The sequence below is a fragment of the Vitis vinifera genome, chromosome 1 (assembly GCF_030704535.1).
Source record: "Vitis vinifera cultivar Pinot Noir 40024 chromosome 1, ASM3070453v1".
Classification (NCBI taxonomy): domain Eukaryota; kingdom Viridiplantae; phylum Streptophyta; class Magnoliopsida; order Vitales; family Vitaceae; genus Vitis; species Vitis vinifera.
The window spans coordinates 21,589,268-21,615,596 of NC_081805.1; positions in this window are offsets into that span (position 1 = coordinate 21,589,268).

Sequence of the window (26,329 nt, forward strand, 5' to 3'; positions counted from 1 at the left end):
AACCTAACCAAAAAGGGAAAGGAATTGAAAATGATAAAAGGGATTCAAAACCGTAGTTGGTAACTACGGTTTTGACTTTTTTTAAAAAAAAAAAAAATCAAAACTGTAATTGGTGACTACAGTTTCTTGACCTGGACTCCTACGTGGCACAAACTCACTAGATTGGGCATTATTTTGGAAATCGGTTTACTTTTTGAATTTTTTTTAAATATCCTATTTTGGGTCAAAGCTTAAGACGAGAAGCATGTCACGGGTTGCAAAGACTTTTGAATGAAAATCATGCACTAACATTGTGTAGATCTTCGACAACCGATATCTTAGAGGAGTCATATGCAACCCACTTTGCGGGATTTTTTATTATTATTATTCTATGAGCAACATGCCACTTTGGGAGCCCACACACAGCCATAAAAGAGAGTGGGGCAACCACAAAATCTCCACAAACAATGGTAGATAGATAAGTGTATGTTTTTAAATTTATTTTAATTTCATTTTGATCCATCTTTTTTAGTGTTGAGTTTTTAATGATTTTAGTTCTTTAATTTAATTAATTCTATATAATAAATTTCTTGTTTTTATTTTATGTTTTTAGTTTGGATGTGTTTGAGGATTTAATTATTTAGTTTAATTTATCTAGTTAGACAAAGTTCACTTTTTTTTAATTCCAATTTGATTTAGTTTTAATTTATCTTTTATGTTTAGACGTGTTTACGGTTTTAATTCGCTAATTTAATTGTTTCTATTAGAAAAGTTCTTATTTTTAATTTCGATTTAGTTCAATTTTAATCTATCTTTTATGTTTAAGATGTATTTGTAATTTTTATTCATTAGTTTAATTAACCCTATTAGAAAAGTTCTTGTTTTTTTTTTTTTTTTAATTTTGATTTAATTTAATTTTAATCTATCTTTTATGTTTAGGAATATTTGTGATTTTAATTCATTAATTTAATTAATCGTGTTAGATAAAGTTCATATTTTAATTCTGAATTAATTTAGTTTTGATCTATCTTATAGTTTAAATGTGTTATTATTTTTTAATTCATTAATTTAAATAACCCTTCTAGACAAAGTTTATATTTTCAATTCCAATTTAGTTTAGTTATAATTTGTTTATTTATTTAGTTTGGATGTGTTTGTGATCGTAATTCAGTAGTTTAATTAATTGTATTAAATAAAGTTCATGTTTTTAATTACGATTTAATTTGTTTTTTACTTTGGATGTGTTTGTGATTTTAATACAATAGTTTAATTAATCCCGATAGATAAAGTTTAATTCTGATTTAATATAGTCCCAATTTATTTTTTAGTCAAGAAGTGTTTGTGTGTTTAGTTGATCTTATGTTAATTCTTGATTGTTATTCTCAATTTATATGTTTCTTGAATCCTAATTGCTAATATTTTATGAATATTTCATTAGCTTATTTGATCTAAGCATTAATAGTTTGTTGCTTTGGTAGTTTTTTTTTTTTTTTTTTTCAAATTCAATCTTCGGAGGCCATGAGAAAATAATGATGATTGGTCCCTATGTCACCACTTTAGTTTATGTGGTTGTCAAAAATTTTACTTTGTGATTTTGTTTTGTTTTATTTTGCTTGGTATTTTGTTTCTTATATTTTGTTGTTTTCAAATTAATTTCTTTCGTTTTAAAAGAAAATACTTTTCCCCAAAGATCCCTTTGAAAATCTATTTTAAAAATTCATCTAGAATCCTTAGGATCAAAATCCCTCTTTTTTTTTTTTTCAAAAATATTTAACTATATCTCATTCAGTTTGCACCCTTTTATTTTCGATAAAAATTTGATTTTAAGTCAAACGTGAATCCAAGCTTGTAGTCCCAAATAGATGGAAATTCATAGGCTAAATTGGGGAATTGGTGGAACCCTTACATAGAATCATTTTTCAAAAGCCTTTTATTGTTAACTTGTTCAATTTACTATGTCTCTAAAAAGAAAATTTTATTTGATCTATTTATGATATTTATAAAATTTTCCTAATGATCATATGATAGTGTAGGCATCTTGAACATGAATTTAGAACTTTGTTTGAATTAAAAAGCAATTTTAAAATGGAAGATATGAATGAGTCTTTCAAGTGGTTCTATTTTCACCCAGCTCTAGACACCCGAAATATTTTTGCGAAAATAAATTATTAGGTGACTCTATAAATTTGATTTGATATTTTTCCTAAATTTTGACACCTACAATATTAAAATATATGTTTTCTGGAGGGATATATGTTTTTTTTTTTTTTTTCAAGTTGCATCTAATATACATGGCTGATTCTGGACAACTAATAAGTTTGAGTATTTTAAAAATAGTTTTGAGTACTCCATGACCCTAAATTTATTTTTTTTACATAATTTAGACACTTCAAATAGCATGTATGATTTTTTGTATGATTTTAAGAGACCTTTGAATATTTTTTTTAAATTCGGTATATGCATGTCATTGTTTTTTACCCAGTTTTAGACCTTCTAGAACTTTTAGGTGTTTTTGTTTAAATTTTTTATTTGAATGATTGATTGGCCATGTGGATGATAGACTAGACATGTAGAAAATGTTCCCTGGATTTATTTTTTATTTTTTATTTTATTTTTTGCAATTTAATTCGTATTCTAAATATTTTTTAGCATTTGTTTTGTGAAAACTTCTATTCTAACAACATGCTGGAAATTGTACATTGTTTAACTTATATTTTAACCTAGTATTGTTTGACATAACTTGACTTGGTTTTGGCTTTTATTCTCTAATTTAGACATAATTAGGATGTTGTTTAATTTTTTTCCATGACAAAATAATATTTTTAGATTTTTTTTAGGATTTTTAAAGTGAATGCAACTGTTCTGTCCCTTATTGTATGTTTTTGTCTTAGTCACTAATTTTGATACTTATAACTATTTTGAGTATTAGTTTAAATTTAACAATGAGTTTGTATGCATGTCCTATATGATAGTTGTTGTTTCTTTAGACTCATACCATTTCATTTGAGTTGTATATATACCATGTATATCAGGGTGCATTGTTATAGTTATTTGTTATTACTTGTGAGCTAACCCTCTCTAGCTACATGCAAGCGCATTGTAAGTTATGTGTGCTATCTAGGTACATCCCTTACACCCCTTCTCTTTTCAATTCTATAAATATGCAAACTTTGTTTGTAAATACTCTCATGTTTGATATTGTCTTGATTGCTCTAATTTATTGCTTGATTATTTGAATGTTTGGAATGCATGGGGTGTGTTGTATTATATTGTCAAACTAACTTTGATGTCTTATGATAGCGCTTAAAAAGTAGTCCAAGTACACAAACTATCCTTTCTTTATGATTGTGATTTGAATCCTCATTTGGCATGCTAGAATTAGCAGAATTTTAAAATCACTTTAGCTAGTATCCATAATCAATTGATTAATCGTCATACTTCCCTCAAGTTAGATAGTAGAGACATCTTTAGGGCTTAGAGGAGTGTTATCTCTTTGAGGTACCTTCCCAATAGGTAAGCCGATCCCCAAACCTAGACTCAGGCTTTTCAAAGACATTTTTCCAAAACTACGGAGTCATATTTTTTAGGGTTTTTCTTTCTTGTTTTATTTTCCATTTTAAAATAAAATAAAATAAGTGGCAACTCAAACTTTTCCAAAAAATAATTTTTCACTTAAAAAAAAAAGCGAGTCTAATCGATGAATGGAGTCGCCAATTTGTGGACCCGTATTTTTCACATGCATCCTCACTCATTGATGAGACTCACTTTTTTAAGTGAAAAACTATTTTTTGGAAAAATTGGAATCGCCACTTATTTTATTTTATTTTAAAAGGGAAAATAAAATAAGAAAGAAAAAACCTATAAAAAAAAAAGTGACTCCATAGTTTTTGAAAAGCATGTCTTCGAAAAACTGGAGTCTAGGTCTGGGGATCAGGTTACCTATTGGGAAGGTACCTCAAAGAGATAAAACCCCTCTAAGCCCTAAAGAGGTCTCTACTTGCTAACTTGAGAGAAGTATGACAATTAATCAGTTGATTATAGATACCTAGATTAAGCTAAAGTGATTTAGAATTCTACTAATTCTAGCATGCCAAACAAGGATTCAAATCACAATCATAAAGAAAGGATAATATGTGTACTTGAACTGCTTCTTAAGCGCTATCATAAGACATCAAAGTTACTTTGACAATATAATACAACATACCTCATGCATTTAATCAATTCATATAATTAAGCAATAAATTAGAGCAATCAAGACAATATCAAACATGAAAGTATTCACAAACAAAGTTTGCATATTTATAGAATTGAAAAGAGAAGAGGTGTAAGGGATGTACTTGGATAGGACGCATAACTTACAATATGCTTGTATGTAGCTAGAGAGGGTTAGCTCATAAGTAATAACAAATAACTATGACAATAAACCCTAATATACATGGAATATATACAACTCAAATGAAATGGTATGAGTCTAAAGAAACAACAACTATCATACAGGACATGCATACAAACTCATTATTAAATTTAAACTAATACTCAAGATAGTTATAAGTATCAAAATTAGTGACTAAGACAAAAACATACAGTAAGGGGCAAAACAGTTGCATTCACTTGAAAAATCCTAAAAAAATATCTAAAAAACATTATTTTATCATGGAAAAAATCAAACAACATCATCATTATGTCTAAATTAGAGAATAAAAGTCAAAACCAAGTCAAGATATGCCAAACAATACTAAGTTAAAATCTAGAATGAGAATTAAAATGCAAAAAATTCTAGAGAGCATCGACTACATCTCTAGTCTATCATACACATCACCAAACAATCATTCAAATAACAAATTTAAACAAAAACGTCCAAAAGTTTCACTCAAAACAGTAACTAGTGTAAACTGAATTTTTAAAAAATAACTAGAGATCTCTTAAAATAATACAAAAAATATAGAACATTTTTTAAAGTTTCTAGATCCACAAAAAACTAAATCTAGGGTCAATTTTTAGTCAAAATTATTTTTAAAACACTCAAATTATTCAGATTTTTAGAATCCATCATGTACAGTAGGTTCAATTTTGAAGAATCATACCTCCCTCAAGAAAGCATGTTTTTTAATATTTTATATGTCAAAATTCAATTTCAAGAAGTTAAGAATCTGGGAAAAATATTCATTTAAATTAAAAGAATAAAAAATAATTTAAATTTTCAAAATGCTCTTGAGTGCATAGAAGTAGGCCTAAACGGAACATGCTAAAAGAGATTATCATAACTGGACTTTGAAAAAAGATTTTTGACTTAGATAACATTCTAGAATCAATTTCAAGAAGCAAAGAAAATTATAAAATTTTTTGAAATTTTTTTAAAGCATTTTAAAATGATCAAAACAAATTTTAAACCTAAAGAATCAATAGTCAAGAGGAAACTGGCAACAAGGATGAGTTTTGAAAAAAAAAAAAAACTCTTTCATGTAGGGGTTCCATCAAATCCCCACTCAATATCCATAAGTTTTACTTGTGTATTCCCATTAGTTTGGGAGTACAAGTTCAAACCTATGTGATCAAAACAAATTTTAAAAAAACAACAAAGGAGAATGCAACTTAGACGAAATGAGTTGTATAATTTTAGAAGAAAACGAGTTCTTTGCCTAAGTCAAGAACCATTTTTTTTTCAAAGCCTCTTGATGATTTAAATACTTTTGAAAATGATTTTAAGGGAAGCAAAAAGGACCAAGTGACTTGTTAAATCACAATCAATATACACAAAATGAGGATTTTTTATTTTCTAACTGAAAAGGATTTGAAAAAAATAAGAAAAAGTGAACTTGGACCCCTCTTTTGACTACCTTTCATTTGGGATCTAGGAGCTAAACTTATGATGGAAAAATTCATTTTTGAAAAGAATGAATTAATTTTACCCAAATTATCATTTTGAAAAAAAAAAAACACTTTTCTAAAAAAAAAGTTCAATTAAAAAAAAAAAAAAAGATCAACCAAGGGCAAAATTATCAACTCGAAGACATTACAAGGATTTGAACTAAAATTCTAAACAATCAAATGCGATCTATCAAGCTAAAAGGAATCAACTAGGCCTCAAAATGATTTTAGCAAAAACCAAAAATAAAGAAACTAAAGAATTATCATTATAGCAAATAAGAATACCAAATGAACATCATGATCAACTAACATACATACTCACCAAAGAACTTTTCAAAAAATGATTTACACTGAATGTTATCTAAGTAGGATCCAAAGGGATTGTTAAGACATCCGAACAACAATTCTTCATCACATGAAAGCCATTAAACTAACGAACTAAAATAATAAAATCATTTAGACTAACTAAAATGAATCAACATAGACTTAAAAATAAAATATTATCACATAGAGTCAATTAAATCAATGAACTAAAATAGCAAGAATGTTTGAACTAATTAAAACGAATAAGAACAAATTTAAATGAAAAATACATCACATGGAAACTATTAAACTAACAAACTAAAATAATAAAATCATCTCAACTAACAAAAATAAACTAAACTGGATCAAATCAAATTTAAAAATAAAAGTTTATCACATTGAATCATTTAATCTAACAAACTAAAAATTAAATAAACATCTAAACTAAATAAATAAAAAATAAAAACTTTATCTTGTGGAAACAATATTACCAATGAACTAAAAAATAAAAGTGCCCAAACCAACCAAATGAACCAAAATTACCTGAAAACAATTTTTTTTTCCTTTTTTAAAAAAAGACTTTTTATTGCATGGAAACAATTTTATTAATGGACTAGAAAATTAATAAAAACATCTAAAGCACAGGATAAATTAAACTAAAAACAAAACAAGTTTAAGAAAGTGTATTTACCTATCTTTGTCAAAAATTGGTTGTATGGAGTGCCAATGGTGAGGATGTGTGCCATTCTTTTAATTTTTTAATAAGCAACCTCTGTGTGGACTGATTCACCTTATAGTGTTGTTGCCCCCAATCTCAAGGTCAGCATGTGGTGATGTTTTTAGATTCAAAAACAAAATCCCTTATGGTGTGGCTGTGAAGAACTAAGGGTGCAGGTCGCGTGATCCCCCAGTATGGTGCACAGGTTGGTTTTTTTTTTTTTTTCCTTTGGATTGCAGGCTATAGCTTCATAAATGCATGGCACTTCTCCTCTGTGGCATGATGGTGCTTCCCCTTAATGAATGAAAACTCTTCATGACCTGTGCATGGATTCCTACCTTTTAGATGATGGTGGAAAGTTTTTCCATGGGTAGCTACCTCTAGATTTTTTGTAGGTTGTGTGTACGATTGTAAAGGGATCTCTTGGTGCGTCGGTTAAAGATCCAATGCAAGCATGTGTGGTGTTGAAAGGTGGCAGTCTTCAAGTTCTGAATGGTGCAGTTGTCTTTTGAATTTGGGATAGTGTGTGGTGCAAGTGGGTGTAACCCATGAAGAAACCTGCACGTGGAATTCTTTGGTGTGCACAACGTTTTTAAAAAAATTATGGGGGTTCTCTTAGAAAGTGGATTGTGTGTGTTAAAAAATTCTTCAATGGATGCAATTGTGTTCCAGATGACCTTTCATATCACTCTCCTCTCAAGGGCACGTGCTATGTCTTTCTTTTAAAATCCTTTTTTGCTCTCCAAAACCACCAACCCATGTTTTTCTCTCCCATAGAAATATGTCTTTAGCTACCCCTTAATCTTCAAAACCATGCACCTCATTTTCTATGGCAAGTGGCAACCATGTATGCCTGGAAGAATCTTCCTCTCTCAAAATTCCATATCTTATCTACCAAAAAATGATCTTTCAAAATCCAAAACTCCTACTTTGGTGTCTTCACCTTCCCTTAGAATATTTCTATGTGTCGTGGACTAAGAGTCTTCCCAAAAGAAAATACAAAACTAATTCATGCATATCACCCAAGGAGTCCCACCTTTTTAAAAAACTTCTTAATCACCATATTTAACTCTCCAAATGTGATCTTCAATAACGCCCAAAAAAGTTTCTTTTTTTCTCAAAGTCTAACAAGAATCAACTTTTCCTTCTCTATTGGTAAATTTCTCTTTTAAAAAATCAAATTATTAAATCAAATAAATGAATAAAAATTTTAGAGAATGATAAAATAATAAATAAATAAATAGCAAGATAATAAATAAACAAAAATGAGTGATTGATAATAATAAAAATATAAATAAATAAATAAATAATGAGTCACACAAACCATGTAAGCCATGCAACCATGCAAGTCATATAAGTCACACTAAGAATGCCTAATGGGTCAAGTGTGCCTAAGTGGGCCTAAGTGAACCTAAATGGGCCTAAGGTGGTGTCTAACAGGTCAAGTTTGCCTAGATGGGTCTAGGTGAATCTAAGTGGGTCAAGGTGAACCTAAGTGGGCCTAGTTGTGCCTAAAATGGGCTTAGGTGGGCCTAAAACATGCCCAAGTGACCTAAGGTGATCAAGACAATGTCTAAGTGACCTAAAGTGATCAAGACAGTGCCTAAGTGACCTAAAGTGATCAGGACAATGTGCCTAAGTGACCTATGGTGAGCCTAAATGTGCCCTAGGTGAATCTAGGTGAAGTGTAATGTGCCCAATGACCTAGGGTGAGCCTAATGGACCTAAGGTGAGTGTCTGTAATCTGGAAGGTACCTAGGTGACCTTGGATGAGTGTGTGTAAGCTAGAAGGTGCCTAAGAAGTGTTTAAGTGTACCTAAGTGATTTAGGATGCATCTAAGTGACCTAAAAAGTGTACCTAAACAGACCTAAGTATGTTATCCTAAAGGTGTACCTAAATAAGCTATCCTAAAAAATGAAAGAAAAACCTAAGTCTAAATCAGGGCTGCCAAAGGTCACAATGGGGGGCCAGATAAATCCCTCAACCAAAGTCTCCAAGGTGGCTAAAAAAAGTAAGCTTGTGTGTGTAGTAATGGGCCAGTAAAGAACTGTTATAGAGTACTGAAAAAATACCTAAGGCGTGTGCTAAGGGGACAAAATGGAGGGTCTATAGCATTGGACAATGGTCAAGCATATATTCTAGTATCTTCGTAAAACAAAGGATTATATATTGGTGTATTATGGTGCTGAGTTGATACCCCTTACAAACACAGGTTTAGATTTTTAGTCCAATACAAACTCTTGTAAGTCTATCTATGGGTTTGTGTTCACTTTAGGTCATGAGGTTGTTAATTGGAGAAGTATGAACAATCTTTTATTACTAACTCTACTATAGAAGTTGAGTATGTTGTTGCTCTTAAAGCAGCATAGGAAGTCATTTAGCTTAAGAAGTTCCTCATGGGACTTGGAACAATACCCTTGGTTGTACCACCCTTGATATTATTTTGTGGTAACAGTAGAGTTATGACACCATCTAAAGAATCAAGAAACCATCGAAAAGGCAAATACATAGAGATGAAGTATTACTTAATACTAAAGACAATAATGAGATGAGATGTCGTTGTGGAAAAGATAACTTATGTAGAAAACTTGGCAGATCTCTTCACCAAGACTTTATCTACTAAAGTCTTTTGTGGATATAGGAATAACATAGGTGTCAAATGTATTCCTAATAGACTTTAGGGCTAGTGAGAGTTTATTAGGATAGAGTTCTAGAAAGCATGACACGATATAACAAATTTTATTATCATTAATAAATTTATTTATTATGATTTTGATCTCTTTATCCATCCTTATTTTCATTGACTATCTTTTGAGCATTTACACCTCTATCACTTGCATTGTACATAAATTGGGTGCATTAAGAGTTGCTAATAAGACCAAATCATGGGTTCCTTGTATTTTGATGAGTAGTTCAAAGTCAGTTCATATACTTGGGCAATTCTTTAGAGACTATAGCGTAATACCTCCTAATTGGAAGGATGACTTATCTTGGTCATTTAGATGGTTTCCAATGGAGAGTGCACTAGTGTGTACAATTATAGATTAGATAGGACCTACATTGAATCATGACATTAACTATCGAGTAGTCATGATTTACTAAGCTATTATACTGCATAGACTCTCAACCTTGAGAGAATATTCAGTTTGTATTGAAATCAATAGGAGGCTTTGACTTATGGGTGACACTCTAAGGTGGTCATATATTCCTTATGTACTAGGTCACTATTGATGAAGGTTGGTGGAACCATGTATTCTCAATAAAGGCACCATAATATCTCATGGAATTGAGACAACATGTTCCCTTAGGTGATCCTAAGGACACATAATCAAGAAAGCTATAACCATAGTAATTCCTTAAGTGGAATTTGACATGTATTCTTTGTGAGTTAGAGTATGTCAGTTGATCATGTAATAGGAAAATCTGTAACTTAAAGATTGGAGAAATAATCTTAAGAGAATGATAACACATACCTCCTCATATTATGGACACTAGTTCAATGGAAGTTTGTCTTGTTGTAATATTATAAGATATTGAAGTGCAGTTAATTATCTGCAGTAGGATGTTGAGTCAATTTCAAAATTGGACTTTGAGGGAGCTAGTATTTTCTTGTGCATCTAAATAGTGTTTGTTCAACCTTTAGATTCATGGTAACATAGTTTTTTAGGGTAATTTTAAGGTTTTAATTTATGTGTGCATAAAGGTATTTTGGTAAAAATGTAAGGTTGCACTCTATCATATAAATTGTCCTTCTTAACTACGCTAATTAATTAATTAGACTATAGTCTAAGTTGGACTCAAGTCACTTAAGGCCACAAGGAAACCTATATAAACCCTCTTAAGAGTTTAGAGTTTCACTTTTTGCATCCTTATCCGAAGAAAAAAAAATGAACCTCTCTCTAGCGAAAACAACCTTTCTTTTGTTCCAAAGATCCATGAAATGAGTGATCAAGCAGAAAATCTTTGGGTATACAAGATTTTCAATTCTTATGGTTTATTTCATCGAATTAAAATCGATTTAAGAATATCTATATTGTAGGTATGATGTTTTTATCTATAGATCTTTATTATTTATGATTTTTATTGCCATTTTTCTACTATAATTAGATCGAGAGAAGTCTAGTAATAGTTGGCATGCACTCTATATGATCCAAGGCTAAGGAATGGAGTAATTCGAGTTTCCTTATAAACTATGTGAGAAAATAAAGGCTAAACTTAACAGGAAAAACACCTAAGAGGGGGAAGGAGGTGAATTGGGGTTTAAAAAATTCTTTTTCAAACATAATAAATTTAAGCAAAAGAAGCACAAATACAAAGAGATAAAGCTAGAAAAAGCAAACTTAGATTTTATAGTGGTTTGATACTTCCTTGGCTACATTCACTCTCCTCAAGCTCATAACCGAGTAAGGGTTCCACTATACTTGAAGTTTGAACAAAGCTTCTAATCACTTTTACACTTGGATTCCAGCTCCAATGGACTCTTACAAAATCCCTTCAAGTCTCTACTCACTTGAAACTTTTAACACTCAAATAATAAGCTAAAACCCCTCAACCTAAATCAACAAGAGTTTAAATACAACTTAAAAGCTAGGAAAAATCACAAAGGTATAGTAAGGAATATGCAAATGGAGGTTTAATGCACCAAAGAGAAAATGAAAGCTTTTGAGGCAAAAACAAGTAGGTAAACAAATAAATGTAGGTGCTCTCTTGCTTATAAATGAAGTGGAGCTCTCAATTTATAGTTTTCTAGCCTCGGGAACCAAAATGTTAAAAAATAACCTCGACCGATCGAGCTGGGGGTCGATTGGTTCACTAGCCATTGGCCATTAAATTCATGGTAGGTGACCATTAAGCCTCCACCAGCCCTTGACCGGACCTCGATTGGGAAAGTGCAATCGATCAACTAGTACCCTAGTCGGTTGAGCCGATTGGCTACTGTCTTGACCAATTCACCTTTTTTGGTCCGAAAACATATATTTTTCTATTTTTTTCTCTTCTAACACTTAATCAAGGTCTTTAGGTAAATTAATATTCAAATTTTGAAACGATTTTCCTAAGGTTCATTTGATAAAACTCGGGTTTTGATGGAAATGTAACTTTAATGCATAAACCGCATTTTTAAAGATACTTGAAAATATATGAAAATACTAAGTACACTCATGCATTCATCTTATATATGTTTTCTATGATTAAAGGTTTTCCAAATGTCTTAATCATTCATTGGATCCTTTGATGAATTTCCAAACTAACACCTGAAATTCTTTATAATTCAAAGCAATTAGCCACTTAACTATAATTTGTTATCATCAAAATGTGATTAGGAGAACCCTTGGGCTAACACTATCCTTTATATTGGATTATATCCCTTCTCCCCTAAAAAGGTAAATTTTAGGATTTTGTAACTCCTGAAGAGTGCATGTACCCAATCAAATCAATTAAGATATGGCTTTTTGTGGAGACTAGGTCCATACACCTACACAATTATGACACTCTATTCCTTGTCAATCACTACTATTGGTATTAGAGGAATATTTACTAGAAGTCTAACTAGGACTCCCTATTGAACTTAGCCCCCGAGTCTAGGTGGTTGATTTTCTACACCACCTACTCAAGCTCAATTAGAGGATTTCTCTTTATTATTTAACTCAATGGCCTAACTTCAACTCCTTTGCCTCTTTATAATACTAATTATTGGGTCAATGGTGGTATGATTGGCAGTAATTAAACCAACTAGTTGATCATGACTGCCATGGTTTGAGGTTGTTCCATTGTTGAAGTGGTTATTATATATATGGGTCTAACTATGACATTAATCATTCTCTTAAAGCTTCTTTCCATTATTATCAGTAGTTGGTTTATTTCATCAACTAAGGTTGCAAGTGATAACAAAAAATCCTAGGTACGTTCTTCTACTTATGTCATTTTTTATGACCCAATCTTTTTATTTTATGTCTAAAGGAATTAAACCTTAGCCTTGGTGATGATGGTGGGTCAACCACTAGCTCTACCCTCTTGGTAATATATCAATCTCCTTGATCCTATAATCTTGTCTAAATTGCTTTTAATTCTCTCACATACTCGATTATTTGTTGGCTCTACAGACTTAGTTAAGGTTCCATCAAACATTGGTGTTATGAAAAAATCTCAGATCTCCCATTTTTTACCAAGGAGTAACACTAGGTGTACTTGAATGTGTTGATTTGTCACCTGAGCATGCCAAATCAAAATAATGCTCAATGAAATTGGTCCAATCTTATTAGAGCAACTAGTTATTGTCCTCGAATATTTTAATTCTTCTAAGTAGAGTATAGTGTGTGTGTGAGAATTCTCTTGTATTTTTTTTTCCTTGGATGATTGTGTGTGCATGTCGAGGCCTTTCACATGCACTAGATCCTTTGTTATGTCTGATGTCAAGGCTTTTAAAACATCAAATTTGTACCAACACCAAAATAATAAAACAAGAACAATTATTCATAAGAAAAATAACTAGGTGAGAGAATTAACTAATTTACTAAGATTCTCCCAAGTTTAGCTTACTATATATTAGACTTATAGAGAGTAGTAATATAATAGGATACTTTTTATAAAATTAATTGAGAAAAATTAAACTAAAAACCTTTCTCAACATTGATGATGTCAAATTGCACTTGTCGATCCCTTTGAAAGGGAATGTTTCTAAGAGGTAACATGTTGGGTGCTATTTTTATAGCACTTTGACTACAATGTTTCAACTATATCACTTCATAGCAGTCCTTAGAATAAGCATTTATGGCATTAATCAATCCACACTTTATGGTTAGAGGATAAATGGCATTGATGTTATTCTACTAGTTATTGTCTATTGACGCATGCATCAAATATTAACACAATTAGGAATGGTAAAGTTTGATACGATTTGTCAATACGACACAATCCCAACATGTTTTTCGTGGGTTTGGGTTAAGCACAAATTTGGATCAAATTCGGGTCAACTAGTATAACCTATTTAATAAATAGGTAATTTTTGGGTTACCTGCGTGACACGAATTTAATCTTAATTGACTCATTTAATAATCTCACTATTAACCTAATTATATTTTTAAACCATGTAACCCATATTTAACTCATTTTAAATTTATTTTAGATAAATAGCTCAACTGAGTTATAAACATGTTTGGTTGAGACATTAATCATATACATATATACAAGATCTAACTCAACCTGATTATTGAATAGGAGGACATATTATTAAATGAGTTTAAATAAGTTAAATGGGTTACATGACATGTTACATGTTTAATAATTAGGTAGTATTTAGGTTTATATTTTTAACATGATTATTATTCATGTCGGGTTTGGGTTGAGCTATGTAGTAGAATACCTAGACTTTGGCACGACACAAACATGATCCACCTGTAAGTAATTCTTTAATTATGCACATCAATAACCCCACTTTTGCACAAATCATAATAGTCAAAGATTTTAAAACAATATGATTTTCACAGTTCCATTATTGAGAAAAGACAAACCTTTAATCCATACAAAATTTTAGAAGAGACTAAGGACCAAAAAATAACCGTAGTAGAAACCATGTTTCTCTTCCTTACCCCCTCTACCCTTAGGTTTTCTCTTATGCGTGTTATTGATGGAATAAACCCTTATTTTATAGAGTGAAAAGAAGACCAATTTTCTTATGAAATTAAAAGTGTACTTCCCATCAAAGTGCCTTTAATTTAGGAAATAACTTATCAAAAACCGATCAATAGGATTTTAGTTTTATTATTTATTAAACCATAATATTTAATTTAATATTTAAATAAATATCATATAATAATACACAGGACCACATAAAATTCTTACCCACCAACATGAATTGTTGGGGCACAATGATGGTCTACTGAACTGATGTGACATGACCCATGCTAGAAGAAATTTCCTTGCACAAGTCCCTAACACATGATGCTAAAACAAATGGTGAATATTAATCAGGTCCTTTCCCCATTATCGATTCAGGAATAGATTATAAGTCTCTCTTGTGCATTGATCTAAACTTAGGAAATATGAGCATGTATGGGAGCAACATGGATGCAATAGTGACTAACCTACTATTACCTTATCCTACTAAAAGGATGGTAGGCTATCACAACTAACAAAAAGTATTATTTTGTTGAGCTAAAGTGGGTGAATCCAAGAGGCCATTTACCCATTTATACTCGCGTAATCATAATCCCTTATTTTCTTCATGTAAACTAAAATGTTATTAATTCTTTTGATAAAATTTAATACTTATTACTTAATAATTTAGGTCGATCTTAAGTTAAATTATATTTAAATTATCGACTTAAAACTTATTATATAATTTTTACTTTAAGTATTAAGGTTGTTTGATAAAATTAACTTAAAATTTATTTTAAATCATCAAATTGACATATTTATTTTCATAAATTATAATTTGGACAAACGAAGTCAAGTAACAATAGAGGTCGTATAGTAATAAAAGAGATGGTGAAGGAAATTAGGACAAATAACGGTAAAAAATAAAATAAAAATATGGATTTAAAAATAAATTAATTATTTTTACTTATTACTTAAAGTTATTTTTAACTTTAAGTCAAGTCATTAAATTATTTTACCAAATATACATAATTTAGTTAATGACTTAAATTAAGTTATTAAGTCACCTTAAGTTATTAAATCACTTTAAGTTATTAAGTTGGTTTAGCAAACACCTATTAACAATAATTTTAGAAAGTGTTTTGAAAGACAAAAAAAATTCAAGTTTTAAAAATATTAGACGCGTTTTTTGGAATCACTATAAGAGTGTGTTTGGTAGCGATTTTAGGAAGTGTTTCTAACCTTTCTAATACTTGAAAGATAAAAAAATTCAAATGTTAGAAAGTCTAGAAACACTCCCTAAAACCACTACCAAATGCACTCTAAACCAACCTTGATTCACTTCAAATAAATCACCAAAGACTAGATATCCACTTTTCTTATCATTACCCTAGTTTTTAATCAATTAATTGTCATAATCATCAACTATTCAATTTTCTTATTCCTCCTACATCATCCATGAGTGACGTGGCCCCATTAAATAATGAGACTATTATCCCATTAAATTGTGGTAGGCTAATGTCATTCTCCTCCTCAAAATTTTACTCAACCTTCCTTTGTTCGCTTGTCACATCATTAGTCTACTTCATTTAGGATTCTACCATACTCTGCCATCTTATTGCTACATCCACATAAGGAGTTTTGGGCCAAAATGGGCTTCTTCCCAAACTTAATATTAAAATCGGGCCTCTTCCAAAACTATTGTTCAAAGTAGCCCCTATCTGTCTACATAAGCACAAAAACCATTTTTTATTCTATTTTTGTTTACTTTCCCAGCTTCCCATCCCATTCTCTGTTCAATTTTTCTCTTCAAGCCCTAGCCCTACCAATGAGCCACTATGAGAGAGACATTGTAAGGGCTACAATGCATCAAAGTTGAGGTTGGTCCCAATCTTCTTTTTGGCTTGTTTTATGTAAAGTTTTTAGCACTTGCCATCTCGTAATCTCGGTTTTTAGAAAAAAAAATTTCCCCATTGCTTTTGCTTTTCTTTTTTATTTACATCATTCACTGTTATTTTAGCAAAAATGGTTTGTTATCATCGAAAGATTCAAGCCCTTAAGATGCAGACGTTGTTGACGTTTCTAGGAAAAATGAAATTTTCTCAGGAAAATTAAAATAAGAAAGAATAAAAAAATAGGTTTTTTTCATTTTGTTTCTCCATGAATGTTGGTTGATCTTCAAGCAGAGGGTAGCCATTCTACACTGCAAATGCTAATTACTTTCTACAAACATAATGGCCACCTATATTTCAATTTGTGGGGACATTTAGGAATGTATAGTGTTTCAAAGATCATTTGAATTTGGTACCTTGGTTGTTTGTGCAAATGCTGATAAGTTGCTTGACAATATGAAATTGTCAGATCAATTGCTCCAAATGTCTTTTATATTTAATTTTGGAGTGGGTTATTGTTGGTTAATATGAGGTGTCAATGTCATTGGGTAAGCTCTAAGGAAGGGGAAGGGGTTGTTATATTTTTGGTTTCTCTCTTCTTGTTCTTTGTCTTTTGGCACCCTTTTATATGTCTTGAGTACATCAGTACACCCTTTTGCTGGACACTGTTAATGTTTTTAGGGTGATCAAGGAATCATCAAAATACCGTCATGGGTTTTAATGTCCTTTTTTTCCTTTTTCCCTTCTTTTGGTTACACTATTTTAATTTTGGGGCATCAATGTTACTGAATGTGATGAATACATGAGCTTCCTCCCTATGTTGATCAGTTACTAGTTGGTTACTCAAACATTTTTTTCTCTAGACTCTTGATTTGTGGCGTATATTGTCGGTGATCTAGCATTCATTACATTATTCCGGGTTAAACCTCTGGTAGGCAATTTATTTAATATGTGGAAGTTAGAATATTAATAATAATCACTTAGTATGTAATGTTTCTTGTTTGAATACGATCTTCATATGCTCATTCTTTTGGCTCAGTATATTAAAATGGAATGTCATCAATATCCAGGTTATCAGCACTACTAGAACAGGCAATTGCATTTAGATTTTCTAAGAAGAATAAGAAAATGATGGAGAATGTTTAATCATTTTTTATTTTTATAATAAAATAATTTTAAAAAATTTATATGATTTTTTTTTCCTTTGCATAGTGTTTTTTTTCTTAATTTTCATATATAATTTTTTTTTCTCAATGCATCAAGTGGATGATGTTAATACATTTGATATGTTGAATATTAATAAGGTATAAAAAGTGATCTTCAAGATTATTACTTTTATTATAAAATACAGGTACAGTAAAAATGTTTTATAATTACAATATAAATACACTTACATTATAATAAAACCTAATGAGGGAAATTTTGAATTTTTTTATAAAAATGATGATTTTGTATGATCATGCCGTATTTCACAACATACTTATATCATAAATAATTTTTGAAACCAAATGAAATACTAATTTGAATTCACAAGACTTGTAATTTTTTTTATATATATACAAAAATTATTAAATAATTTCAATGCACTAGATAAATGTTGTTAATATATTGATACGATGTGTTAATACCAATAGGGTATGAATAAGAATTTTTAGAATTATTACTTTTGTAATGAAATATAGGTACGACATAAATGCATTACACTTACAATACAAATACACTATCATTACAATATATTACAACATAATTTAATTTATTTTTTTTTTAATTTTTTCATGTGCTATATTACCCAATAAATAATTGTGAGTTATTCCATTTAATAGGTGTGTGTTAGTCAATTGAATGTTTATATATTATTCAATTGATGAGTGCTCGTAAAAAATAATTATTCATTCTATTATGGTAACAAAGTTTTTAATTGTATGTTCCATATATAAAACGATATAATAACCTTAGGATATGGTTTTTTTTGTGAGATATTGAAAATTATTTTTTTTACAAGGTTCTTTAAAAAATCTCAATTTTTTTGAAAAAATAAAAAAGAAAAAATAGCAATTTTTGAAACAGTTACTTAATTGTTCAAAAGTGAACAACAATTTTTTCGAGCTTGAGAAATGTAATGTTATTACCTGTACTTATCATCATGTATGGGCTCCACATCATTGACAATCTCAAACTTATTTATAAATAATATAGAAAACATATTCAAGGGTAAAACTGTCCTATAAAAATTCTTGAGATAAGTGAGTCTTCTTAGTAATTATTATTTCCAGCCTACCCTATTGGGTAATTCTCTCTTTATTTTGTTTGGAAAAGGTATAGCATCCAGCTTCTACCTAAAAAACATTTTTTTTCCTTTTATGCTTGTGTTTGAATAAATTGTGAGTAATTTTTCAAGGTCAATATAAGAAAATGGTGCTAGTTTACCTATATGAGGAAAATGTTGGAAAATAAAAATAAAATAAAATTTGAAAATCTAATTAAGATTTAAGTGAAATTTGGAAACTTAATCTTGTACTTTGAATTGGGAAAAGAAATAAAGAAGTAATGCAATAAGTCATTAAGTTGTCATAATCTCATGCTTCATTCTATTAATTATGAGTTATTTTTTTAGTTGTAAAAAAATTAACATATTTAACAAATATTTATTTTAAAATTTAATTTTATCACTAAAATACTAAAAAATTAATCTCATCCTAATTATCAAATTAGAAAAATAAACTAAACGTGTTTGTAACCCAAACATATGTAAAACATTTTATTGGACCAAAAAATAAAATAAAATAAAATAAAATATGTCAAATTACGCAATAATAGACATAGTAGTAAGCTCAACAGTTTCTCAACATCCAAACAAGAGAATTACCATTAAATAGTTTTCTAAAAATATTTTATAAATTTTTGTGTTGTATATAAGTATGTTGTAATTTTATGAAGAATAAGTTGAGCAAATTGTATTTTATATTTCAATTCTCGAACATAAATTTTTTCTTAAAAACAATTTTTAAGAACTATAGAATAGAGTTAGTTGACTTGTCTTTTTAGATGTGATATATGTTATTGGAACTTGGGGAACTTCCTTAGTAGCCTTTTATTTTATTTTTTTCATGTGTTTGTACAAATTGTCAATGGAGAAACCGTTAGGTAGAAGCTAGTATTTAGGGAATAATGAAATAATTCTTATCCATTTCGAATATGCTACCACCCCAGACAAGGGTCCTAATACCCATATTGATGTTTAGTATTATGACCAATGCTACAATTTATTTAAAAACCAATAAAAGAAATTGAACCTAAACCCTATGCTAATTTTCTACCATGAGTTTTTCATCTCTATGAGTTCTTCATTTTGAAATATTTATTGATATTATGACATTAATTCATAATATCATCCTACTTTTTACTTATACACTTATTTGCTTATAAATTGCTTTCATTTGAGTTGAACTCAGTATTTAGACATGAAGCTTTGTTACATTCCAATATTTATTTGGTTTATTCTTGTCTTTTATGAATCATTGACCGTAAAGTATTATTTTTTTACTTGAATAAATATTATTTTTTATATAATAACCATTTTTTATTATCTATATGAAGGCAATTATGACTGATTCCACGGTAGAAGTGCTATGTTATTGGAATTGAACAATTTTAAGGATAGAAACGGATTTGAGATATATTGGAAATCATGTAGAGATTAAGCCTATAGATGTGCCCATTCATATGACCTTTGTGGTGTTGTTGAACATGATATATGATATCATTGGTATTGATAGACACTATCACTTGGTCTTAAAATGTCGACATCCAACTAAAATGAACAAATTTCAACCATTAGTGGTCAGAAATGATTGGATAGTTGCACGTATGCTAGCGGTGCCATCGAAGTATGGAATGCCTTCAATTCAATTATTCATTGAGCAAGCTCCCAATCACTATCATTTGAGTAATGAAATGGACTATTTGACACGGTTGTCGGTAGGTGATACTGATGTTGATGACGAAAATGAAAGAAATGAGAAAGATGATAGAAAAGATGCAATCAATATAGATGAGATTCATTTACCTAATAATGATGAAAATTGTTGTGAAAGAGAAAATATTGATTTGGTGATGGTCCAACAAGTTGTGGAATGTGAAAGCGCAAGATTTGTGAACCTTGAAGTTGGTGATAGGTCTAATAATCCTAAGGTTGAGTTTGAGGTTGAAAACACATCACCAGTTGCCTCCCCACATGGCACCCAAGTTAATATCTCTAATGACAACCTAGTGGCAACATTTGCACCCATTTCATACCATATGCCACTTACACAACAATTTTTAAATACGGACGAGGCAATTAATTGTGTTGTAAGTGATTGGACTCCATGGAAAAATCCAAATTTAGGAAATGTTGATGGGAAGTTATCAATTGGCCAAATATTTTCCTCAAAATCAGATTTGCAACATGTTGTGAAGATGTTTTCCATAAAATCACACCAAGAGTTTACTGTTTATAGATCAAATGTAAGTGTGTTAGTTCTTAAATGTAAAAAAAACCAGAGTGCCAATGGCGACTAAGGGAAATGACGGTGAAAGATACAGGTATGTTTAGAATCACAAAGTACAAAAGTCCTCATACATGTGTCAATCCATGTATAAATCAGGATCATTCTCATTTGGATTCTAACTTTGCATCTAAGTATATTGAAACATTAGTGAAAGTAGAAATGACCATTACAATTGTTGCAATTCAAGTTGTTGTTGTCTAACAATTTGGTTACCAAATTTCTTATCAAAAAGTAATGAAGACGAAAAGGAAAGCAATGACTCGATTATTTGGTGATTGGTACAAGTCTTATGTAGAGTTGTCTCGCTTCTTCCTTGCTTTGGAGCAGTCAAATCCTGGATGTATTGTGTATTCCAAAATGGTTCCTAGAAACAACCCGAATGAAGAAATTTTTCAGCGTGTTTTTTGGCATTCGCTCCGTCTATTAAAAGGTTTACTCACTGTCAACTAGTTCTTAGTATTGATGGGACACATTTGTATGGAAAATATAAAGGGACTTTGTTGATTGCTATGGGATGTAATGGTAATAACTAATTGTTCCCACTTGCATTTGCCATTACTAAAGGAGAGAATACAAATAGTTGGAGATGGTTTTTGGCATGTATCAGAGTTGGAGTAACACAAAGGAAAGGCTTGCGTCTAATCTCTTATTGTCATCCTGACATTATAATTGTTGTAAATGAAACATATTCGGGATGGACTGAGCCAGATGTTTATTATAGATTTTGCATGCGTCATTTAGCGAGTAACTTCAACATAAAGTTCAAAGATAAGACTTTAAAGGATCTCATGTGTAGGGCTGCTATGGAGAGTAAAGTTTAAAAAAATTATTTATCACATGGATACAATTGGCCGAATAAATGTCGAGGCTAGAAATTGGTTGGAGCATATTCTTCTTAAAAAATGTGCACTCTCACATGATGGTGGGCAGAGATATGGGATTATGACAACTAACATGTCTGAAGTTTTTAATGGTGTCCTTAAGGGTGCTCATAACTTACCAACAACAGCTTTAGTCCAGTTAACGTTCTATCGGGTTAACAGTTACTTCACAGTCAGGCGAGAGCATGGTGCCAGTCGACTCGCTTCAGGTGAAGAATTCACTTCATATATTGAAGCCAAGATAAAGGCTAAAGTTGTTAAGGCAAGTTCACATGAGGTTGTTTTGTATGATCATGTGGAGGGACGTTTTCATGTTAAAACTAGACACTCTATTAGAAGCAATAATAGGAAACCTCACACATATCATGTTACCCTTCAAATGGGGTCTTGCACATGTAACAAAACACTTTTGTTAGGATTCCCATGTTCGCACATTCTTGTTCCTTGTCATTGTCAAGCAATTGATTTTCGACAATTTGTTTAAGGTTATTACACCACGCGTGCTTACTTATCAACATGGGCTTCCTTGTTTTATCCCATATTTGATGAGTTGGAGTGGCCTCAATATAATGGATCGATAATTGTACCTTCGGACTCAATGAAACAGCTAACTTCTAGTCGACCAAAATCAAGTCGTTTGCATAATGAAATGGATGCAAGGGAAACTAGAACTCCACAAACATGTGGACTTTGCAAGCAATTGAATCACAATCAACGTTCTTGTCCTAATAGAGAAACCAATGATAGAAGGAGTTGATGTACTTCATGAACATCTTCTTGTATTGTTATTTTCTTATTTACTAGTATTGACCTTAATCGTTTTAAGATATATGCAGAAACTATCTCATTGAACATCTTATTGACGTTTGTTTGTTAGAAATTGTTGTTTTTTGTCAATTCATTCATATTTTGCTTATATCAGGTTACGTCTATTGTTTAGGGAAGATGTTCCTCAAATTTTTAAAATTTTAATAATGAAATTCATTTTATTAGAAATTATTGTTTTTTCCCAATTCATTCATATTTTGCTTATATTATGTTACATGGAAAAAAAAATTGAATCTCTACTATTTAGGGGAGATGCTACTCAAATTTTTAAAATTTTATTCATGAAATTCATGTTGTTAGAAATTGTTGTTTTTTGTCAATTCATTCATATTTTGCTTATATCAGGTTACATGGAAAAAAAATTGAATCTCTACTGTTAATGGGATATGCTGCTCAAATTTTTACAATTTAATCATGAAATTCATGTTGTTAGAAATTTTTGTTTTTTGTCAATTCATTCATATTTTGGTTATATCAGGTTACATGAAAAAAAAAATATGAATCTCTATTGTTTAGGGGAGATGCTGCTCAAATTTTTAAAATTTTAATCATGAAATTCATGTTGTTAGATATTATTGTTTTTTTGTCAATTCATTCATATTTTGCTTATATCATGTATTGATGTACATGCAGACATGGATACTCGGTTGTTTCCTACTCGTCCTAACCCTGAGGATACATTTGTGCTTACTCTTCAATATCGACATCGATCATCCACCATTCATGTTGATTCAGATATGGGTCATGTTTTAACTTGTCAACACAGGTTTCGTCGAGAGTGGGTTTTGGATGATCGTGTTTGGCCATACATTATATAGTCAGGATTTTATGTCTTTCATCTAGTAGGCCTTGTTAAGGTTGATTGGCCTTTGATTACTGCATTGGTATAAAGATGGCGCCCAAAGATGCACACATTCCACATGCCAGTTGGTGAGATGACTATCACATTGCAAGACGTAGCCATCTTATTTGGATTACGTGTATATGGTCATTTTGTCACTAGTTCTACAGATATTGATTGGCATGCACTTTGTGAGGAGTTCTTGGGTGTTCCGCCGATAGAGACTGATATTTGTGGAGCATCCCTTAGAGTTCATTTTATTACTACCCATTTCTCCCGCTTACCACCAGGGGTTTTAGATGAGGTCACATTACAACACCATGCTAGAGCATATCTTTTATTGTTAGTTTGTGGTTAATTATTTCTAGATAAGGGAACCTACCTCCAATTAGCAATTCTACCCATGTTAAGAGATTTTGGTAAGACTGCACAATATAGTTGGGGGAATGCAACACTAGCACATCTTTATCGAGAGTTATGTCGAGCTAGCTTAGATAGTGCAGAAACTATTGCAAGACCATTACAGTTGTTGCAAGTATAACTACAAAGTCTTATTAATTATGTAATTTTGTCATAATTATGTGCATTTAAACATAATTTTGTTTCATTTTTAGTTATGGTCATGGAAGCGATTACATGTGGGTCGTCCCAGTAGATCACTTCCCCATGCCCCAGTGCCTATAGATGAGAGATTCCCGCTAAATGCACTATAGAGTAGGTGGAGTGATTACTACTCAAAAAGTGTTATTTCATAGCTTGTAATTAACTCTTTTAAACACTTTTGAGTAGTAGTTATCACCTTTTAACCCAATTAACATATTAAGGACCCTTGCAATCAATTCTAATCAAATTGTGTTAAGTTTTGGTGTTTTGATAGCTTTTTGATCACCAAAGCAATCCGAGATTGAGGAGAGTTCTTTGGAATCCATGGCAAAAGATGTCCGGACAGGACGTCCGGACACACCATCGGAGGGCGGCGGAACGTGGGCTGTGGCAGGCTGTCGGAATGACGTAGCAAGGCTTGTGCACTTTAGTCAATGTTTCATATCCGGACAACATATCCAGATAGGATATGCTATCGTCCGGGGTGTGATAGGCGCGAGTGCCGTGTGCTTCTCCCTGAGGGAGTCCGGATAGGGGAGCGCGCCATGTGTCCTCTTGGGGAATCCGAATGGAGTTGCTCCACCGACATTCCACCCGAATGTCTCACATCTGGAATTTTGCTCCGTCGACATTCCACCCGGATGTATCACATCCGGAATTCTTCTCCGCTGACATTCCATCCAGATATTTCACATCCGGCGCCTGAAGCCGGATGGGAGAGGAGGGCGTTTCAACTTCCCCGGTCAGACATATCCGGATCCTCTAATAGCGCTTACCCGGAGAGTTTTGCAGCCATTTTGCACAATGTCGCGGTGTTCTCCTGAAACTTCCCGATATTTGCGACCGACATTTTGAGATATTTTGCTTTAGATATTTGATGTCTAAATCCCCAAACTCTCCTTGTAACCCACCAATTATAAGATTCCTTAGTTATTAAGTTTGGAAAAATGATGAATAACCTTGTATATATTATTATTGTAATTTTCATATAAATATCTCTCGGGAGCCTGTTCTCGGAGGGAGGACGCATCTTTTGTATAGTTTTCAAAGGAAGAAAAATACAGAGCTTTGCTCTGCTTTACCTTCTCATTTTGATTGTATTTTCTTACTAGCCAAACAAGCTCTGAGGATGTTTCCTCATAGAATGAGTGGCTAGACTTTTAGTTCCTTGGAGTTAAGGTTTTCGGGAAAGGTTCCAAGTGCAAGAATTAGTAGCTTTGTGGTTTCAGCCATTAATGAAGAGAAAGTGTGATCCTTTAATGATTTCTATGTTTTTAGTTAACTTAAAATACCTTCAATTCACTTGAGCCAACACTTGGTAAGGCAAGTGATCTCCGTCCATAGAGATGCACTAGTTTACCTCTTGCGAGCTTTTGGGAAATGACTTGAAGGTAGGATTTTCTAGTATTGCCAACACTTGGTAAGCTTTTGGACTCCAAGGAGACATCCATTAGTTATCTCTTGCGAGCTTGAGAAGGGAAGTCCAAAGTTAAAGATCACCTTGAATGGCAAATGCTAGGTGAGAGGCACGAGCCATTGCAAGTTGCATCAGTGGGAGGGAATTAGAGATGAAATCCATTTAAAGGATACATCTGTACAACACCGGTTAGAAAATTAACTATATGTTAATTCTCTAATGCGAGGAAATGAACCAAATGACCGGAGCTCTGTTTTTGCATAAGGAACCTCCCCTGTGAACCTAAACCTCCAAGGAATGTTTTTCTTCATAAGTAATTTCCATTACTTCCTTTGCCGTTAGCTTAAACCTAAACCTTTTTCAATCAAAGTTTGTGTTTTATTTCCTAAGCTAACCTTGAAATGAAAAAGCACCAATTCACTTTGAATTGGTATCATTTATGAATTGAAAACCCTTCCCAGTGAACGATCCTAGAGTCACTATGCTATAGTAGCTTTGTCTTTGCTACCCTAGTTCATGGTGTAATAAGTTATAAATTTTGTTGATTACTCCCTCAATCAAGGAGCACCAGCTGGACATGAATCAGCTGATACACCAATTGGGCACGAATCAAATGACGCCGTTGCCGGGAAAGGTGCCAACTTCATAGTGATATTATTTCAGTGTACTTGTGGTTTTCATCACAAGTTTGGTGAGTTTTCTGTCATTCTACTAACTCTTTACTCGTTTATATTCTAGTATGGCTTTTAATTTAGTTTTGGTTAATCAAACTCTTTTTGGTAGCTTTGTTTTTGCTTTCCTCTATTTTTTTTTTTTTTTTTTTGTTACAATTGATACTAGTTGTGTATGCCAAAG